Source organism: Triturus cristatus, chromosome 1_2 (assembly GCF_964204655.1).
Source record: "Triturus cristatus chromosome 1_2, aTriCri1.1, whole genome shotgun sequence".
In the NCBI taxonomy this organism is placed as follows: Eukaryota; Metazoa; Chordata; class Amphibia; order Caudata; family Salamandridae; genus Triturus; species Triturus cristatus.
The window spans coordinates 440,972,348-440,990,089 of NC_140580.1; the positions used below are offsets into that span (position 1 = coordinate 440,972,348).

A 17,742-nucleotide genomic window follows, 5' to 3' on the forward strand; every position below is an offset into this window, starting at 1 on the left:
AATTCACTGAAGACACTAGAAAGTGATTTTTCCACTGAGGTGGTAACTAATTGTGCACATTTTTTAGATCAACTTGATAAGTGTTACCTTTCAACTCACTTTCTTATATGTACTTTGTCTCATTTGCTGTGAATCGATTCAGTAGGTTTTCATTAATGTATAAACATATACAGCTTTCTGATGGATACTTCTAAATGGAGATTCCTCACCTTTAGATTCCTCACCATTAGAATCCTCACATTTATAAAATTGCCAGGAGCCAGACTGGATCCAGACATTTTCTCAGCAGTGTTCCTGTGTTCTGGTAAGTAATACAGCACGGCTCCCCGTTGGCTTCATCTTGCACTGGAAGTGACTACGCAGAGACACATATAACTGCCACACCTGTGTACTGACTTCAGTTCCAATATTTGCTTGCCTTTGAATGCAAATCTAGAGCTCTGTTCTCCTTATTATCAGTTTTCAGCGATTTCCAATTCAAATCCAGTGTGAAACGGGACAATGTCCCTTTCTAATACTACAGGGTTCAAACGATGGTGTTACGGTCAGAAACAGATATCGGTAAAGACCGACACGAGGTGTGCTTTTGTCTGGGGGCATAACTCCCAGTTGTGCAGTGAGTGTGCCCTCATGCACCCGAATGGGATTCGGGACCGTGAAGCAAAACTGCGCATCGCCGAACATTGGAAGAAGTCATGGACCTTGCATAAGTCTCACTGTAAGTCAAGGGCACAGACCTACTCCCAGTTGGTTTTCTAGACTGATCTTATTCCTTATTCTTATTATATTAGTTATGTATGTGTATGATTTCAAGATGGTGACCACAATTGTGTTAACGGATGGCTTGCCCTATTTCTATATTTTTTTTTTAAATATGGCGCTTACCGAGGATACCGATGGGATGTGTTCGATACATTGGAGACAGTTGGTGAATGATGGCAGTAGCGTATTTATGCTTTTGCTCCTATGACAGTGGTGATGTGGCTTCTTGATTACTTAGCTGGTAATCACAGCCACAGCCACTTTACAATATTTGGTGTGAATTACTGAATACACGGCAGTTAGTTTTATGGAACAGAGGCATAGGAAGTTTCCAGGCTGCTATAATTTTATCTTGAAGTTGACGATAGTGCTAAATAAGGGATTATATACCATTTACTTTTTGATATAGCTTTGGACGCTTATGAAATGGAACTTTACAGTCCTTTTTCTTATATACACAGCTAGTGTTTCCTAATTTTGTGATATTTTAATCATGAGTATTTTCTTCATATTGCGGTAACTTACAACAAACACGCTGCTGCACTGTAACCACTGTTACTGTTTCCTATGGACCTGGTATATTATCACTGTATATTTTTGTTGAGAGACGCATGCACTTTGTATCTTGATATTTATATCGCTGATGTCTCTTATGTGGTATTTAATATTGGTGCTTAAAATTGGATATGAGTATGGATAGGATTTTTTGGTACTGAACGGGTGATTTTGTTCTCTTTGCATTTGATGTTTTCTTTTCACAATCCACAACGTTTGTACTTTGTTGCTATGGGTTGTTGGATATGTATTCAAATTTGAATCCTAAAAAGGGCTTTAAATTTATGTTTATTTTCTAGCACTGAGGAAGCCTTGGTAATAAGGTCGGATGAAGCGTGTGTTGGCTAGAAATGAAAAAGAAAAAATAATATTTTGTGGAAGCATATCAGCAAGAATTAGCTCAAATTCTTGTGTGTGTGCGTGGAAGGACTTTAAATTACTAATTTAACCTTTTGTTGAGACAGATCTTTGTGGCTGAAATCTTCAGGTAAGTCAAAGTCCATAAAATAAAAGAAGATGAAGCAGGACTTGGCCCCATCCTGCCACTCTCTATCAAAGTAAGTAAGTAAAGTCTTATATAGTGCACGAATGCTGAGGCGTCTTGGCGCTGAAGAAAGCAGGACGGCGGCGAAGTCAGGAGGGCCTAGATCACTGTAGTGGAAGGAAACTCCAAGTTTTAACCTGGCTCCTAAACTGATCTTGACGGTAACAGCCTAATGTTAAGTGAGAGTTCATTCCAAAGCTTAGATGCCAGGAAAGATAGGCGGCGGCCACCCCATCTGCTTCTCTTAACTCTGGGGACGTGGACCAGGGTTTTGTTGGCCGATCTTAACGTCCTTCTAGGGAAATGCCATTTGAAAAGTTTATGGTAGTCGTGTGCCCCTCCTCTATAAAGGGCTTTATGGACCAAGCACAGTGCCTTAACTGAATTCTCTGCTTGACCGGAAGCCAATGCAGATCTCTGATTGCACCCGAGATAGAACTACATTTTGGGCTTTCTAGCAGGGTGCGTGCAGCCGCATTTTGTAAAGACTGGAGTTTCAACAGCTGGCGTTTATCAATGCCTAGGTATAGAGCGTTACAGTAGTCGAGGTGGGAAAGAATAAGAGCCACCATAACCGTTTTTCTCATATCCTCAGGTAGAAAAGGCAGAAGTTTCAGAAGTATTTGTAGAAGAAAGTAGCGAGCTGATATGTCAACTGATTGATCTGCCCTGAGAGATTGAGCTGGGAGTCACATAAAAAGCCAAGGTTTCTCACTTTGGTGGCCGAGACAGGGCAAGCCCCAGCCATTGCTGGCCACCAAGCTTGGGACCAGATAGGAGGACCATTGCCAGATTCCATGACCTCCGTCTTGGACACATTTAATTTTAAGTAATTATTATGCATCCATTCCATAATGTGGCCAAGACAACTGTGAAATCTGTCCGCCACCATTTCTACCTTTGATGCAATGGAGATAATAATTTGAGTGTCGTCAGCATATGACACTAACGAGAAGCCGTGGTCTTTAAATTACTTTAATTTAGTTTGGCCAACCAAATATTTAAGAGCGTTGGAAAAAGTGCTGATCCTTGCGGCACTGCCCCAGGAAGATAGTATGTGCCTGATTCATTTAGTGCCTGGTTGTAATTCTTTCTGGCCGTCATGCTGTAGTCTACCCTCCAAAGGCGTTCCAGGCGTCTGCATGGGAATTTGATTGTTTTCAGCTTGGGATTGTACCAAGGGGCAATAGTTTTTTTTCCTACGCTGTTTAATGTTTTTTTCTGGGGCTAATTGATTAATGGCTGACCTGATCCAGTTCATGTAATTTTCAGCCGCCAGAAGAGAGTGCTTTCTTTGCTGTGGTAATTCAACATGCTGTTTGAGGTCTTGGATCTACAACTGACTTCTGTTGAGGTTAAAACTAATGTCCTTATGGAAGTCCTGTAGCCTGGGCCTGCTTCCGCTGCTGAGCCCTCACTCCCGTTCAACAAAGCCCTAAGCGATACACAGTGAACAGGCAGGTGGCCTGACGCCACAGACCAAAGCCAAGCAATCCTAATTTCCTCTCAGAGCATCCTTCACCAGACAGTCTGGTGGTCCAGGCTTCCACCATCATGATGAATCCCAAGCCCCACCCCCCTCCCAGGACAGGGAGTGAAAGAGGATTGATTCATTCCAAAAACAAATGTTCTCTTTGGACAGCCTGGCCTTGAAGTTGTTCTGAGCAGTTTGCCTACTAGGCCGATTTACGCACGCCCTCTGGGACATGCTCAGCGAGATCTTGGCAGCAATTCTGGATTAATTTAGGGAATCCCTTGTTCAAAATTCAGGATGGTCAAGATGTGGACAAATACAACCTGCTTTCTGCCTGAATATGACTAGTTGCTTAGGTCGAGACATCAGCACAAGTGTGATGCTTCATTGCCATGTGTGCATGCTGTCCACACTGTTTTCAGGAGCTGTGCAAGCATCCCTTATAGATATATGCCTTTTGATGGATCCCGCCTTTTAGGGGAAAAGCTACCTTAGGGGTTGGAATACAGGCAGCGCAAGGTCCCTTCGCCCCCCACAGCAGTCACACCAGTCCTTTTGTGGACAGGAAAGGGAATCAAGAAGGAACCATGCAGGTTCCCAAGGACTCCAATGTTCCTTGGCCCCAACCCCTGCGGCATCAGCTGCTAACTGCTTTAGTTTATCTTTAGTGTCATATACCCATCCTGTGGTGTTTGATCAAAATATTGATTTAAAAATATCAGGAGACACAAATATCAGAAATTAAATATTGTGACACACAAATATCATGATTCACAAATATCGTTGACAAGAATATCGTTTTTTGAGGTACCATCATTGTAAATAATTTTGATGTTTTTAATATAGTTTTCACTAAAATAGTCGTTACAAATATTGTTGTTTAATTATTTTAATGTGTTTTAGTTGATATATTAATTTTATGTGTTACTATTTATATAAGTTTAGTAATTGTTTTTAAAATATGGCTTGTAATTTTAATCTATTTAGAATCTATTTATTAATTTGAAATAGTAATTCATAGTCTCGTAGTGGGTTGTTGGGTTTGGAGGGGGCTATGCTGGGAAGTTAATTAGGAAATAATTAATTAAGAATTATTTAATACATTTTATTTAATGATATGATTGACATTTAATATGTTATTTACGTAATACAGATTTATTTTCGGGATATGTTATTTGCGGGCTGTTAGGTTGTACAGGGTGGAAATTTAATTAATTAATAATTAACCATTAATTGTTTAATTAATTTTTAATTATGTAATGACGGCTGCTAGGTTTGTAGGGGTGTAGAGTGGGAAGTTAAGTTATATTTGATTAATAATTTATTATTAATTGTTAATTATTTAATTGTTTTTTAATTATCTAAAATATGGAATACTGATTTATTTTACTCATATTTTAGATGTGGGATACTAGGTTTGCAGGGGTCTAGGGTCGGAAATTAAGTAATAATTAATTTTTAATTGTATATTCATTATTTAATATATTTGAAATATGCAAGTTATGGAACACTTTTTTTTATGTTATATTTTAGGTGCAGCTGTGAGATTTGTTGTGGATAGGGTGGGAAGTTATTTAGTTAATAACTAAATAAGTATTTCTTAATTGATAATTGTTTTTGAAATAGTGGTCATGTAAACTGAGTAGTTGTGTTTAGTTTTTTTAATACATATATATATATATATATATATTTTAGTTCATTAATATTTTCTTTATTAAGAATGTAAAATTTATTTCTACATTCGTGGGGTTACTCATCTATGCAATGTGTTTAAAGTGAAGTCTTTTCCCTACTCTTGCTTAGACTGCAATAGGAATAGTAAAATTAACCTGTTTGCAGTTCAACGTTGTCCCTACTGTTGCGTTGTTTGGAGTGGGAATTGTAAATCTCACACCTCCAAAATCCAACGCTTTCCCTACTGTTGCAGAGGGTGGAGTGGGAATATTAAATGCTACCCCTGCAAAGTTCAACACTTTCCCTACTGTACACTTTCATTACTGTTGCGCTGACTGGAGTGGGCATAATAAATGTCACCCCTCTGAAATCCAGCACTTTCCCTACTGTTTCACCGCATGGAGTGGGAAGAGTACATTTTACCGCCCCAAAGTCCAACCGTTGTGCTGTTTGGAGTTGGAATAGTACATATCTCCTTTTTGAAATCCAATGCTGTCCCTACTGTTGCGCAGACTGGAGTGGGAATAGTAAATTGAACCCCTCCAAAGTCCAACACTTTACTATTGCGCTGTTTGGGGCAAGAACAGTAACTTTTTTACCCCACTGAAGTCCAGTGTTTTCTCTACTTTTGCCCTGTTTGGAGTGAGAATAGTAAATTCCACTCCTTCGAAATCCAACGCTTTCAGCACTGTTGCACAGACTGGAGTGGGAATAGTAAATTTTACTCGTCGGAAGTCCAACTCTTTGCTTGCTGTTGCGTAGTAGTAGTAGGAATAACTTTATTTTAGTTACATAAATATAACCATAAAAGTACATTTGAAAAGCACAAATAAAACATCATCACTTTAAAACAACGGATACAATCTCAGCACCAGAATAATTGTATTAAAAAAAGGAAGCTTTCAATGGATATCAAAATCACTGAACATATCCCAGTTAATCCGGAAAAATTAGAAAACTTCCATTGACAAGTGAACATTTAAAAATGTAAATACCATATTCATAATTAGAAAGAAAAACAAACTAAAGTGATATTCAATTATTAATAGAAATAGCTAGTACGTGACAGTAAACATGAAAAACATATTAAAGTGACACATGCTTTGTTCTAAAGTGAGAAGTTAAACCTTACTCATCTCTGCAAAACCCACTTAATTAAAACAATCAATATAAAAATGATGAATGACCAACCTATAAAGTCTAGACAATAAAATGTCAATAAAACCAAAGTCTGAGTCACAACATTGTTAGCACCTCGGACCCCAAGGGTGAGCAGGTGATAAGCTTTCTAGTTCAAGCTTCTAGCCCTTATGTGCCATGCCCAATTTAAGAACCTTGATAGTGCGAAGATTATTGGTTCGTTTGTGTCAGATCTAAGAATACGCAGCGCCTGGGTGCAGTGTCCAATGCCCACGTGGTGACCGATCGAAATAATCCACTTGGTGCGCGGTAGGGTGTACTTTGGGCAGAAGAATGTTTCCCTAACCGATGGGCACCTATCCATTTAACAGTCTACATATTTAGGGGTAGAGAACCAATTCTAAAACAGATATATAAGGTTTTAGCTGTTTGGGGAGTAATCCAATCCAAAAATGTTTCAAATGATGGCATACACTTGTGTGATAAGAACTTATCAATAAAACCCTACCAACGGGGTTCTTGCCAGACGTCCGAAAGGATAAGGTCCCAATTTAAGCTCTTAATCTGGGTGCCCACATTTCTTCTAAGATTTTCCAATTCTTCCCATACATCAGACAAATGCAATCTAAGGCAGACCTCTATAACAGCCTTGAACTAGAACATAGAACAATTTGTGTCAAGTGTAATCAGTCATTCAAGGCCAATTTATAGGATTCCAGCTCAGGAGTTGCCCATAATATAATCCAGTCCTTTAGGATACTTATGTGGGTGATACTGTCAATCCTCTAAATGTTCATCTCTCACTTTAACGGTAGCATAGGGGTGCAACTTGGTAAGTTAAGTAGTGACTGTAAGAATTTGTTTTCCATTTGTGTTAGCAGGCTGTTATCACTATATCCCCAGAGTTCCGCCCCATATTGAGTTCCACCCAGGGCTACTGTTATGTAAACCTCAAGGACAGGTGATACCGCCCTACTGGAAGTATGTCTATAGTTTTTCAAAATAGCTTAACATCTATGCTGCAGCAATGATTTACTTTTTTCGAGTTTGGGCTTCCAAGATCGTTTGTTGGAAAGCCTATCACCTAAATAGTCAAAACTCTTGACCCGCTCGATCAGTGTCCCGTCCACCTCCATTTTATTTTTAAATGACCGATGGGGGTTTAAGGGGATACACTTTGTTTTCCGGCATTTATTTTGAGGCCTCTATTTTCACAATACTTAAGAAATTTCCCTAACAATGCTTGAAGGCTCATAGTGGTGCGTGACATGATTAAAGTGTCATCAGCAAACCTCAACACCGGAGTGTTGATGTTTGCTATTTTGGGGGCATTGTGTTAGCAACTGTTCATCCACCCCAACAATCTGTTGATATGCAGACAAAATAAGTTAGGGCCAAGCACACACCCCTGTCTAACCCCAGAGTTGATGGGAATCCTATTAGTAAGATCCCCCTGACTGTTCCACCTGACTTGGTTATAAGTATCTGTTTGCAGTTTGATTAAGATATATAAAAGGTCATCAGGGATAGCATATTGTCTAACAACTTCCTACATGCATTTCCTAGGGTCTAAATCAAATGCAGCCTTCAAATCCATAAAGGCCACGTAGAGGTGGTATTTTCGTAATGTGATGTATTTCCAACAGAGGACTGAAAACCAAAACAACTAGTTCATTGTGCTTATTTTCTCATGAAATCCTGCCTGAAAATCAGACAGGATCTGGTGTCTTTCAACGAAGTCTGGGGCCCGGAGAGGACATGCCTGGCAAAGATCTTTCGTGTAATATCTATAAGGATAATGGATCTAGAATTCCCTGGGTTATCTCTCTCTCCCTTCTTGTGGATGAGGACAATAATAGCCCCTCTCCAGGACTTGGGAAGATCTCCCCCCACTACTGCGTTGGTGAGGGTGTTCAAGCAGGGTATCCAGACATCAGGCTCAGGAAGAAACAAGTCGCCTGGAATACTACCTCAGTCTCTTTCAATGAGAAAGTCTATGTAATTGGTTTTGATTCAGACAATTGCGACCCCTGAGAAATGTATTTGTGCTTAAGTTGGCCACCAGAAGGTCGAGCCTTAATGAGGCTCCCGGGCTTGGGATCACCTTTCAGTGCATATCCCTGCATTAGATGGCCTTCAGAAGTCCTACTACAGCGGTGGAGTTTCTTCTTACTTCCCCTACTCCTGCTATAACAAGGGTACCCTACTGAATGACCTCATCTTCACCACCTATCAACGTTCTCAGTGTAGGAAAGTCCTATCTTCCTCACTCAACACCAAGAAAATTCCACACATCCATAAATTCACTGTAGCACCCTCTACGCTGTACAATGCATTTGTCACCATTTCTATTTATAACAATGGCATCATGCTCATTCAACTTTAAATCACACTGTAACTCTTCGTTGATCTTTTCTCATACCTCAAGAACACTGTTTCCCCAGTGCCATCCCTCTTGCAACTCTACTCTGCCTCCTCTCCATCTGACAACATAATTTCTCCTATCCCCTTCATACCCCACCCCCTCCTCTCCCCAAGCGGACACCAATGTATCCACTACCACCACCACAATACAACACACCACCTCCCCCAGTGACTATCCTAGCACTCCCCGACGACAACAACCATAATCCTTTACGTCCCATTCTCCAATAGACCCTTGCTCAAACACTTCCATCAACAGGATCATTACACTCACCCACCCCGCACAACCGTCCATAATCAAGACTCAAATTGCACACCAACCATTACAGTGGTTATGTTTGTGGACCCCACCGACACCGTCTCCCCCAACTACTCTGATTTGGCTAGCTCTCTGCAACACAAGACTTCCCCCAGCCAGGAGCCTCCGTCAAGTATCTACACCTACGCCACGCTTGATACTATAACATCTGAATTGCAACTGATTATGGCAGACATCCTTAATCTCACTCATATTACCTCCAACAGTGAACACAAGTTGACCTCCACTCAACTCACCCCCAGAATAACAGCACTCTAACTCCCAATTGCCACTCTGCTACTATCCCTGCTTACTCCATGATCACATATCCTTGCTGTTGATATATACCGAATCACAACCATTCCTTCCAACCAAATAGACAAGCCAGACAGTTGTCAAACAATGACATACTCTCCCTCCTTGACACTTATAAACATACCCCAGCCATCAGCGCTACTCCTACTACAATGATCAAAACTATTATCACTCACCCTCTCAGGACATCTCACCCCAGCGCTAGGTATATAAAGAAAGAGAACCTCAAACAAGTTCCCATTTCTCAAACTTCTATGAACACTGCCAAAAATCCATTAAATGCTCATTACTCAATGGTCGCTCAGCTGTGAAAAACGCAGCAGATGTATCCAATCTTATACTTAACCTTGACATCCTTATACTTGCTTAAACTTGGCTGAATGAATCCTCATCCACAATTCTTGACAGACTAGTCTCCCATAGTCATGCCATCATCAGACTAGTCCGTCCAGGCCACTCAGGTGGTAGACTAGCCTGTATCTATAGGAAATCACTATTGTTAAAACAATTACTAGCTCTGTCATTGCCCTCCTGTGAATACACTTACCACCACTGACAATTCAACCTGCTCTCTTCACCTGATGTTGACAACCATACGTTCATCAAACAGATCATGGAGATTATCTCCTCTAACTATGAGGAACATAACAACCACATTTTTCGTGGTGACTTCAACATTCACTTGAACAATTCTAGCGACCCTCTTGTAAGCATCTTTAAATCCTTTCTCCTGGACTTCAACCTTATCCAAGCCTGCAACAGTCCAACCCATAACAAAGGTGTCACCTTAGATTTAATCATCGCAAAATAGAAGTCCATACAAATTGAATCCATCCTACTTTGCGACTGGACCGATCACCACTGCATCATCTGCCTCCTATCAGAAAAGGCAATCATCACCAAGGGTCAACCTGTAAAAGCCAAACATTGTTACGGGACACAACCAATATTAACCCACTCACTATGGCGATTTTTTGCCAAGACATTCAGCGCCTGCCCTCCTCCATGTATGACACTCATGACCTCACTGAACTCTACACGAATTCCATGTCAGAAATCATAGACATCCTTGCCCCAAATCAACTAAAGAGAATCCCATCTAAAAGATCCTACCCTTGGTTCAATTGTTACCTTAATGATGAACGCATATACCTCAGACTTTCAGAAAAAGCATGAAGACAATCTCTCCCTCTCCAATCTTAAACTTCAAAGGCAAAAAAGGAGCCCCTTTAATAGGCACATCAGGAGCACAAAATCTGTATTCTTCCAAACCCAACTTGAGTGGGCAAGAAAACAACACAAAAACAGATTAAAATCATTAAAAACCATATGGCTTGCAATTGGGATCCCCATCGTCAGACAACAAAACAATACCTAACTGCGAAACATTTGCCTCCTCTTTGCTGAGAACACCACGCTAATTACCACAGATATGCAGAATGCTTCGAGACATCTTCCATGTGACCCCTCTTGACTTGCCACCCTACTCAATCTGGGTGAATGCTCGAGAAACCCTCTTCACACACTCAAAAACAACGCTGCCTGGTCTTCCTTTAAAACCTTTGAGGAAAATGACATCTTAAAACTTTTGACCTCTCTGAAATACTCCAACCGTTTCAACGACCTCCTTCTCTCCAAACTCTTCAACCAGCCCATTTACTTCCTACTCCCTTTCTGGGCGACGATTATCAATGCCTCACTCACCCAAGGCTCCATACCTAACTACCTCAAAAGTGGCCAGGATACTTACAATTCTAAAAACAAAAAGCTAAACGCAGACCAGTCCGACCCAAATAACTACCGCCCTATCTTCAACATCCCAACTTTAGCCAAATTCTTAGAAAAATGTGTGCACTTACAGCTCCATAAGCACATCGAGCTATTCCAACTCTACGACCAATGTCAATCTGGCTTCTGACCGGGTGATAGCACCGAAGCAGCCCTGGTCCACATTGTTGATGATGCCCTACGCTCACTCAACCAGAACAAATCTTGCCTACTAACCCTACTTGACCTATCGGCGGCATTCGACACAGTCAATAATGATACCCTGCTGAACCTTTTAGAACACAGGATGGGCCTCTATTTTAAAGTATTAACATGGTTGTCTTCTTTTCTTCACAATAGATCTCAGTGCATTCTAATCAACAAAGCTCTTTCCGATCAGTCATCAGTGTCGCTTGATGCACCCCAAGGTTCTACTCTCTCCCTGACATTGTTTAATCCATACATGGAGCCCTTAACCGAAATCCTCAAACTTGCACATGTCTCCTGCCTCATGCATGCGGATGACACCCAGCTATACATGAAAATCGCCTCCCCCAACAACATCAATATACTCAACTACATCCAGATACAAATGCATCATTGGTTGACTCTTACCCACCTCAAACTCAATGTTCTTGAAACAGATTTCCTATTGATCTCACCGCCCGCCATCGCCCCTAGTATCAAAGACTGTCTCCCACATCTCACGGCTTGAACTGTACCCCACACCTCATTGACTCTGCGAAATCCTTAGGTATTTCCCTAGACAATGCCCTCTCCATGCAAAAATATATCGGGGCTGCAAACAGAAGAGCCAACCTTCAACTGCATGCTCTAAGTAAACTTAAACCTTTCCTTCCCTTGGCAGTCTTCAAAATAGCCGTTCAGGCTCTTGTTCTATTGAAATTAGATTATAGCAGTGCTATGCCTGAGGGCCTCCCGAAAATCACACTTGCACCGCGTAAGGCCACTTTTAATGCTGCGGCCATGCTTATCACCGGATCAAAAAAAAGTGATAATATCACTTCTGACCTCCAATCACGAAAATGGCTACCCTATAAGGCTAGGATCCATCTCAAAATTACATTTATGACTCATGAAGCACTGCACCACAATACCCCCTCTTACCTGGTCTATAAACTAACCTATTGGGTGGAAACAGACCTTCCAGAAGCACAAGCACCCTACTACTTAAACCACACAACTTTAACAAAATGAAAACCTACAACAGATCCTTCTCAGGCATTGCCCCTTAAATCTGGACCTCTCTCCCGCCAGAGTTCCGATGCAATCCTTCCACATCCATCTTCATGAAAGAAGTAAAACTTTACTAGCAAACACATTCCTCTCTCACTGAGGACAATCCTCCCTCTCCTCATTAACAACTCTTCCTGCTTGTGTGTTGCTGTTTTCTGCCATGCTCTTGCGCATGCAACCCTGTTCCAAGTTGTTTCTCCTGCGCTTCTCCGCAAATCTACACACTGTTCTATCACATATAGGACTCTGCCTATGCCAGTATGTGTCTGTTTGTTTCTCACCATTTGCTTATGTGACTTAAACTGTGCTTTTGTATACTGCCTACCGTTTTTTAACATACTTTTGTTATTCTTGTAAAGCGCTCTGTCACCCGAAAGGGTCTTGCTTGCTCTATATAAAACTTTAAATAAATAAACAGAATTATCAGGAAAGGTTCCACAAGATTCTCTTTCATTATAAAGGGTAGTAAAGTGGGCAACCCACTGATTAGTTGGAACAAATGAATCAGGTTGGGATACACTCAATCTGCTACCGAAGGCAATAATTCTCCAGAAGGCTTAAGTCTCCTTCCTTGCCATGGTGTCAGTAAGTTCAACCCAGTAGGTCTTCTATTGGCCATCAGAGTTGACTTATAAGCCTTTCTGGCAGTAGTTAATTGAGTTTTTTCACCCTTTCTAACAGCTTCGATCAACCGCTGCTTATCCACTCTACATTCCCTTGTGAACCATGTACAGGATATATTTATGTTGGTCTTTCGTCTAAAACAGGGCATAAAAAACAATCTTAGAGTGGCAAAAACCTCAGAACGAAGCAACACAAAATGACCAATCAAAATCAGCTAAAACATGCAAGTTAAAAAACACAACAAAAGCTTGGTAATATCCACGCAGTGGTTAATCATTGTTAATTATGTTAGCCCACTTTACATTCCTAAAGTTGTTAGTATATGTAATTGTCACTGAGTAAGAGTCAATTTCACATTCCTGAGGTGTAAGAAATATATCAACAGAAAAATTGAAAAACAAGTCATTATGATTACTATCAGACAGAATATAAGCTTCATGTTACCTAAGAAGGACCACAGTCTTACGTCCAAGAAGATATAATCTATATGACTTGCAGATCAGCCCCTTTTAAAGGTTGGGATGTCAGGATGATCAGATTTAGAACGCCTATTGCTTGCTCATAAACCATATTCTAAAGGTAGGTGGAAAAGCTCGTTGGCCCCCTTTGACCATTTTTGCACTTGGTTTGCCAATTACTCTGGGATTTCCCTCTCGTTCTGTTATGTTAAAGAGAGATTTTGAGCGCACGAATGCCTTGTCTTGGTGCTGGTTCTGCTAAGTATGGTCAGGGAAACTAGTAGGGATTAATTCCTGAACAACCAGGTATTCAGTTCTTTTGTAAAGGCTAGCGAGTTTGGCAAAGATTTGAAATAGAAGGGGAGAAGATTTCCAGGTTTTAGCCGTACAGGATACAAAACGTTTTCCACCCCAGTTTGACCATCTACACCTTGGGACCACTAGTTCTTTTGCTCCAGAAGTGCAGAGATTTCTGCTAGGATCGTCCCATTTAAGGTTTTGTTTAAAGTAGCCAGGACAATTGTTGTGTAGCGCCCTATAAGGAATACTCCTCTTCTGCTAATAGCAAAGATGTGAACGGCTTAAAAGGTTCAAAGTGTTTATTGCAATCCTCAGCTAGGATCACAAGCCATTCATGCTGTACTGAATCAAAAAGAGTCTGAAGAGAATGTAATGTTTGAGACTCTACATTATCTTCATCGAAGCAACCATAGATATTGATCACAGCAATATGTCAGTACTTCACTTTAGGAGTGTTCCTGCAAGGTATATTTTCCATAATGTCCCTGGCACCGGAGTCAAGTATCTCAATCTTACAGATAATAGTGGACTTTGCTCAAATTATGAGTCCCCTCGAAGCTCGCCCAGAGCTAACAGGTAGTATTACTGTAGAATGTTAAGTCGCCAGGCCTAACCTCTGGCTGCTTTGCACACGTTTCCTGAAATAGGATGATATGCTGACTATAGATGAACTTGCCCCATTCTAAACCTGAAAGTTTTGATTTAGTACCTGCCAGGTTCCAGGACTGCAGTTTCACTGGTTCAGACAAGGCCCTTCCTCAGGGGCAGCCGATGTCTGTGTATGAGCCACCACAGCCACCATTTTCCCCACTATCCCGTTGCTGTAGCTGATGAAGTCAATCAATATTGAAAGCCCCCAGTGAACAAGGTCTTTGAGCACGATTATTTTGGAGTTGAACAGATTTTGGATCTAAAGAGCTTATTCTTTTGGGTAAAAATTTGTCTTGTAGGTGGAGTTTTAAACAAATGGGAGAGCCACTATTCGGTGCATTTCTAAGCTGCATGCAAATTAAGCCATCAACTATAGCGTTGCTCACAATCTCTCCTCAATGCAGTCAGTTATACTCAGTAATGGCTGTCAGGGAACGAGAGTGAAGGGGTGAGAGAGGGACACGGGGGTTACAAAATATAAAAAAACACTTACCTTCTCGCCGTGTCTCGAGTCATCTCTCTTCCGTGTCCCTCATCGTGACGTTGTCTCTCCGCCAGAAGCACACAGGCTCCCTCCCCTAAGCCAATCACAAAGCTGCAATGCTGCGTTGTGATTGGTCCAAGTGCCGTGGCCCGGCGCTCAGACAGGAAATGGGAGGCATTGCATGTTCCCCACCAGGCTGTTTAATGCAGCCTGGTGGGGAACATGCAAAGAGTGCAGGACTGCTTGGCCAAGCAGCCCTGCGCACTTTGGAGTGCAGCAACCACTCCTCCCAGACGCCACGGGAGTCCCAGCCCCGCCCAACATGGCCCAAAAAAAATGATAATAGTAGAAATAACTTCTGCTATTATCATTTTGTTTTTACACTGCTCAGCGAGATGTGGGGCGACGCTCGGAGCCTCCACTGGTTCCACTATACTTGATCACATATCTTGTTGCAATAACAATGTCTTCCCGAATCACAGATCTACAATTGCGGGCATGTCCGAGCCAGTGAATTGTTTTATTAGTCAGTGACTTACAGCTTTGAAGGTCAGTAGACACGGGTTTGGGGACATTTGTCAGTAACACTTTTCTGCTCAGTTGCCTGCCAAGAAGACTATCTCTGGTGCTAATAGATTAGTGAGGACTAGGCGTTCTTAATGGGGATGCGGAATTCGCTACGTGCATTTCCAATTTGGGTACACTATTATTTACAACCCATCTCATGATCGGTGGAATTACAGAGGTCCTAACATTTGGAGCAAAATGATCTCTCATATTGCCTTTTCCAGAGGTTAGATTCACGTTGGGACCTGTCATAGAATAGGCCCTCTGCCTCAAGTCGCTTTGTTCTGCTAGGATGAGGATGAAGTCTCTGGGCCTTGGCAAAGTTTGAATACCCATGTTGGGTAGAGTTGGAGCTTGGGCCTCGGGGCACTTGCTCTGAGCATAATAATTAAAGTTGTGTATTCTTCCAAGTTAGTGCCATTACTAGGAAAAAAAAATAAGTATTATTTTTGGGCGAGAGTTATATGATTGCTGCGTCTCTTGTTTTTATATATATGCTGGTAATTAAGGCACGATTACAGAGACAGAATTTTGGTCAAATCAGCCTCGCATCGCTGCTCTCATAAAGAAACTTAAGTGAGTTCCTGCTCAAGAACACAAGAATCCCTTGAGTATTGTACCTTTTATTGTGTCTACAGAATGCAAGAGGTAAGATGTGCATGTGTGTCATCTATGTGGTGCTCACATTCATGTTCGTGAGATTACCGTTAATGTAGTTGTTTCCTGCTGTAGTATTGGATTGACAAGTACTGTGCATCGGCGACAAGATGAAAAATACTCAGTAACAAGAATGAATCAGATTGCTTGAATTATAGGGATTTCCAACCAACTGGTTTGCAAAATCAACCATTAAAAGTTTGATTGGTCAAAACCTAAATAACAAAGAGAAAGAGGCAATAGGGAGCTTATTTATTATATTATTGTTGCATAGAAAAAAACGGTATTTTACAAAGGGTAAGGCTAGAGTACGTGTGGGCACTATATTTCATGTTACCAGTTGAGAGGTAGGTCCTCTGTTTATATCTAAGCCCACCCAGCACTTACTAACTGCAGTGTAGGGGGCATAGACACGGCCCTGACAAATGCCTCAGACCCACGACTGATTAGAGGCAGAAACATGTTGGCATCATTATTTGTACAGTGACGCATACAGGTCATTACACCTAAGTATGCCTCCTGTGTTTACCCCATGGTAATCTTTTAATCAACCAAGGATACCACCAAGTTAAAGGATACGTTGGTGGATTATCCCATGGTTTCTTAAAGTCATAAACTGGACCTAAATCATTGTCCTGAAAGAAGAAATATCTAATAACTCCCTCAGAAAAGCCCCATTCTGAGGTTGAGTCCACCCTGGTAGTAACATCTAACCAGGGTGGGACGAGGTGGCAAATGATGAGGCATGTCACATTATGTGAGTGAGCCATCCTCGTCCAATTCTTGCAATTGCCTTGAATGTAGGTAACAAACAACTAGCAGCACACAGAGAGCTCATTGGGTCTCTGGTACTAACCTGCTGGCTAGCTGATTGCAAACAGCATTTCTCTGAGGGTATCACACCAATTTGTGTGGTTTTTTTTTTAGTTTGTAAGGGCAGGTGTGAACCCCATAATGCCCCTCTTGTCTCCCCTTTGTAATAGTATGCAGGGGTTATATGCAGCTCCACTCTGTTCCTTTAGGGATGGAACAAAGCCAAAATGGAGCCGCATAGTGCCACCTAGCATGCGCGGAAGCACTGCCGAAAAAAAATTCCAGATCCACCCTGGAGTTATTCTAAAGGTGGGGAATCTGCAGTTAGATACAGTATCCACCAGAACAAGCTATACTGAAGGTAAGTAACTTATTCATATTGTAGGAAACTGCTTGAAGCCTGTTCAAATATTTGTGAAAGACTGTACAGTCTATTTGTTTTTTTGGGGTCAGTTTAGCGTTTTCTGAAGTCGGGAGACTTAGTTGTGGAAACATTTTTAAGCTCCGTCAACCCCCAGGGATGACAGCAGTGAACCTGAAAGGGGGTGACAAAATACTAATTTCCCACCAAAAAGTGACTATTTTTACCTTTGTCCCCTAACCATAACACATGAATGCTTACCCTAAATCAAACCCTGCACTAGTAGCAGAATTTACTTCACCTCGTGCTATGATCTGTCTTCAATTTAGTTTGGTACAGATCCCCCCAACCCCAATAGTCAGGGCAGATACATTTCTGTGGTGTCGCCTAAATGTAACTACTGGATAACCAGCAACTTACGCAAACTGTTTTAACTGATTAGTTAAGATTCATTTCAAGAATGTGTGTGTTATAGAATGGGTCTGTTTTAGACATTTCCTTGCAGTGTGATGGTGTTAAGTAAGTATATTAAAAAGTAGAAAGTCATCCCTTCTTAAAGAGAACCGTTTACAGACTGTGTTACTAATGTCACTTCAGTAGTGGCATGACTCCGAGCC

The 17,742-nt window shown here is 41.3% G+C and overlaps 1 protein-coding gene across 5 annotated transcripts in view; it reads left to right on the forward strand.

Annotated features, from left to right (window-relative positions):
* The window catches only part of LOC146867456 (protein FRA10AC1), a 178,392-nt gene that overhangs the window by 159,474 nt on the left and 1,176 nt on the right, over positions 1–17,742 (forward strand). The window lies entirely within an intron of this gene.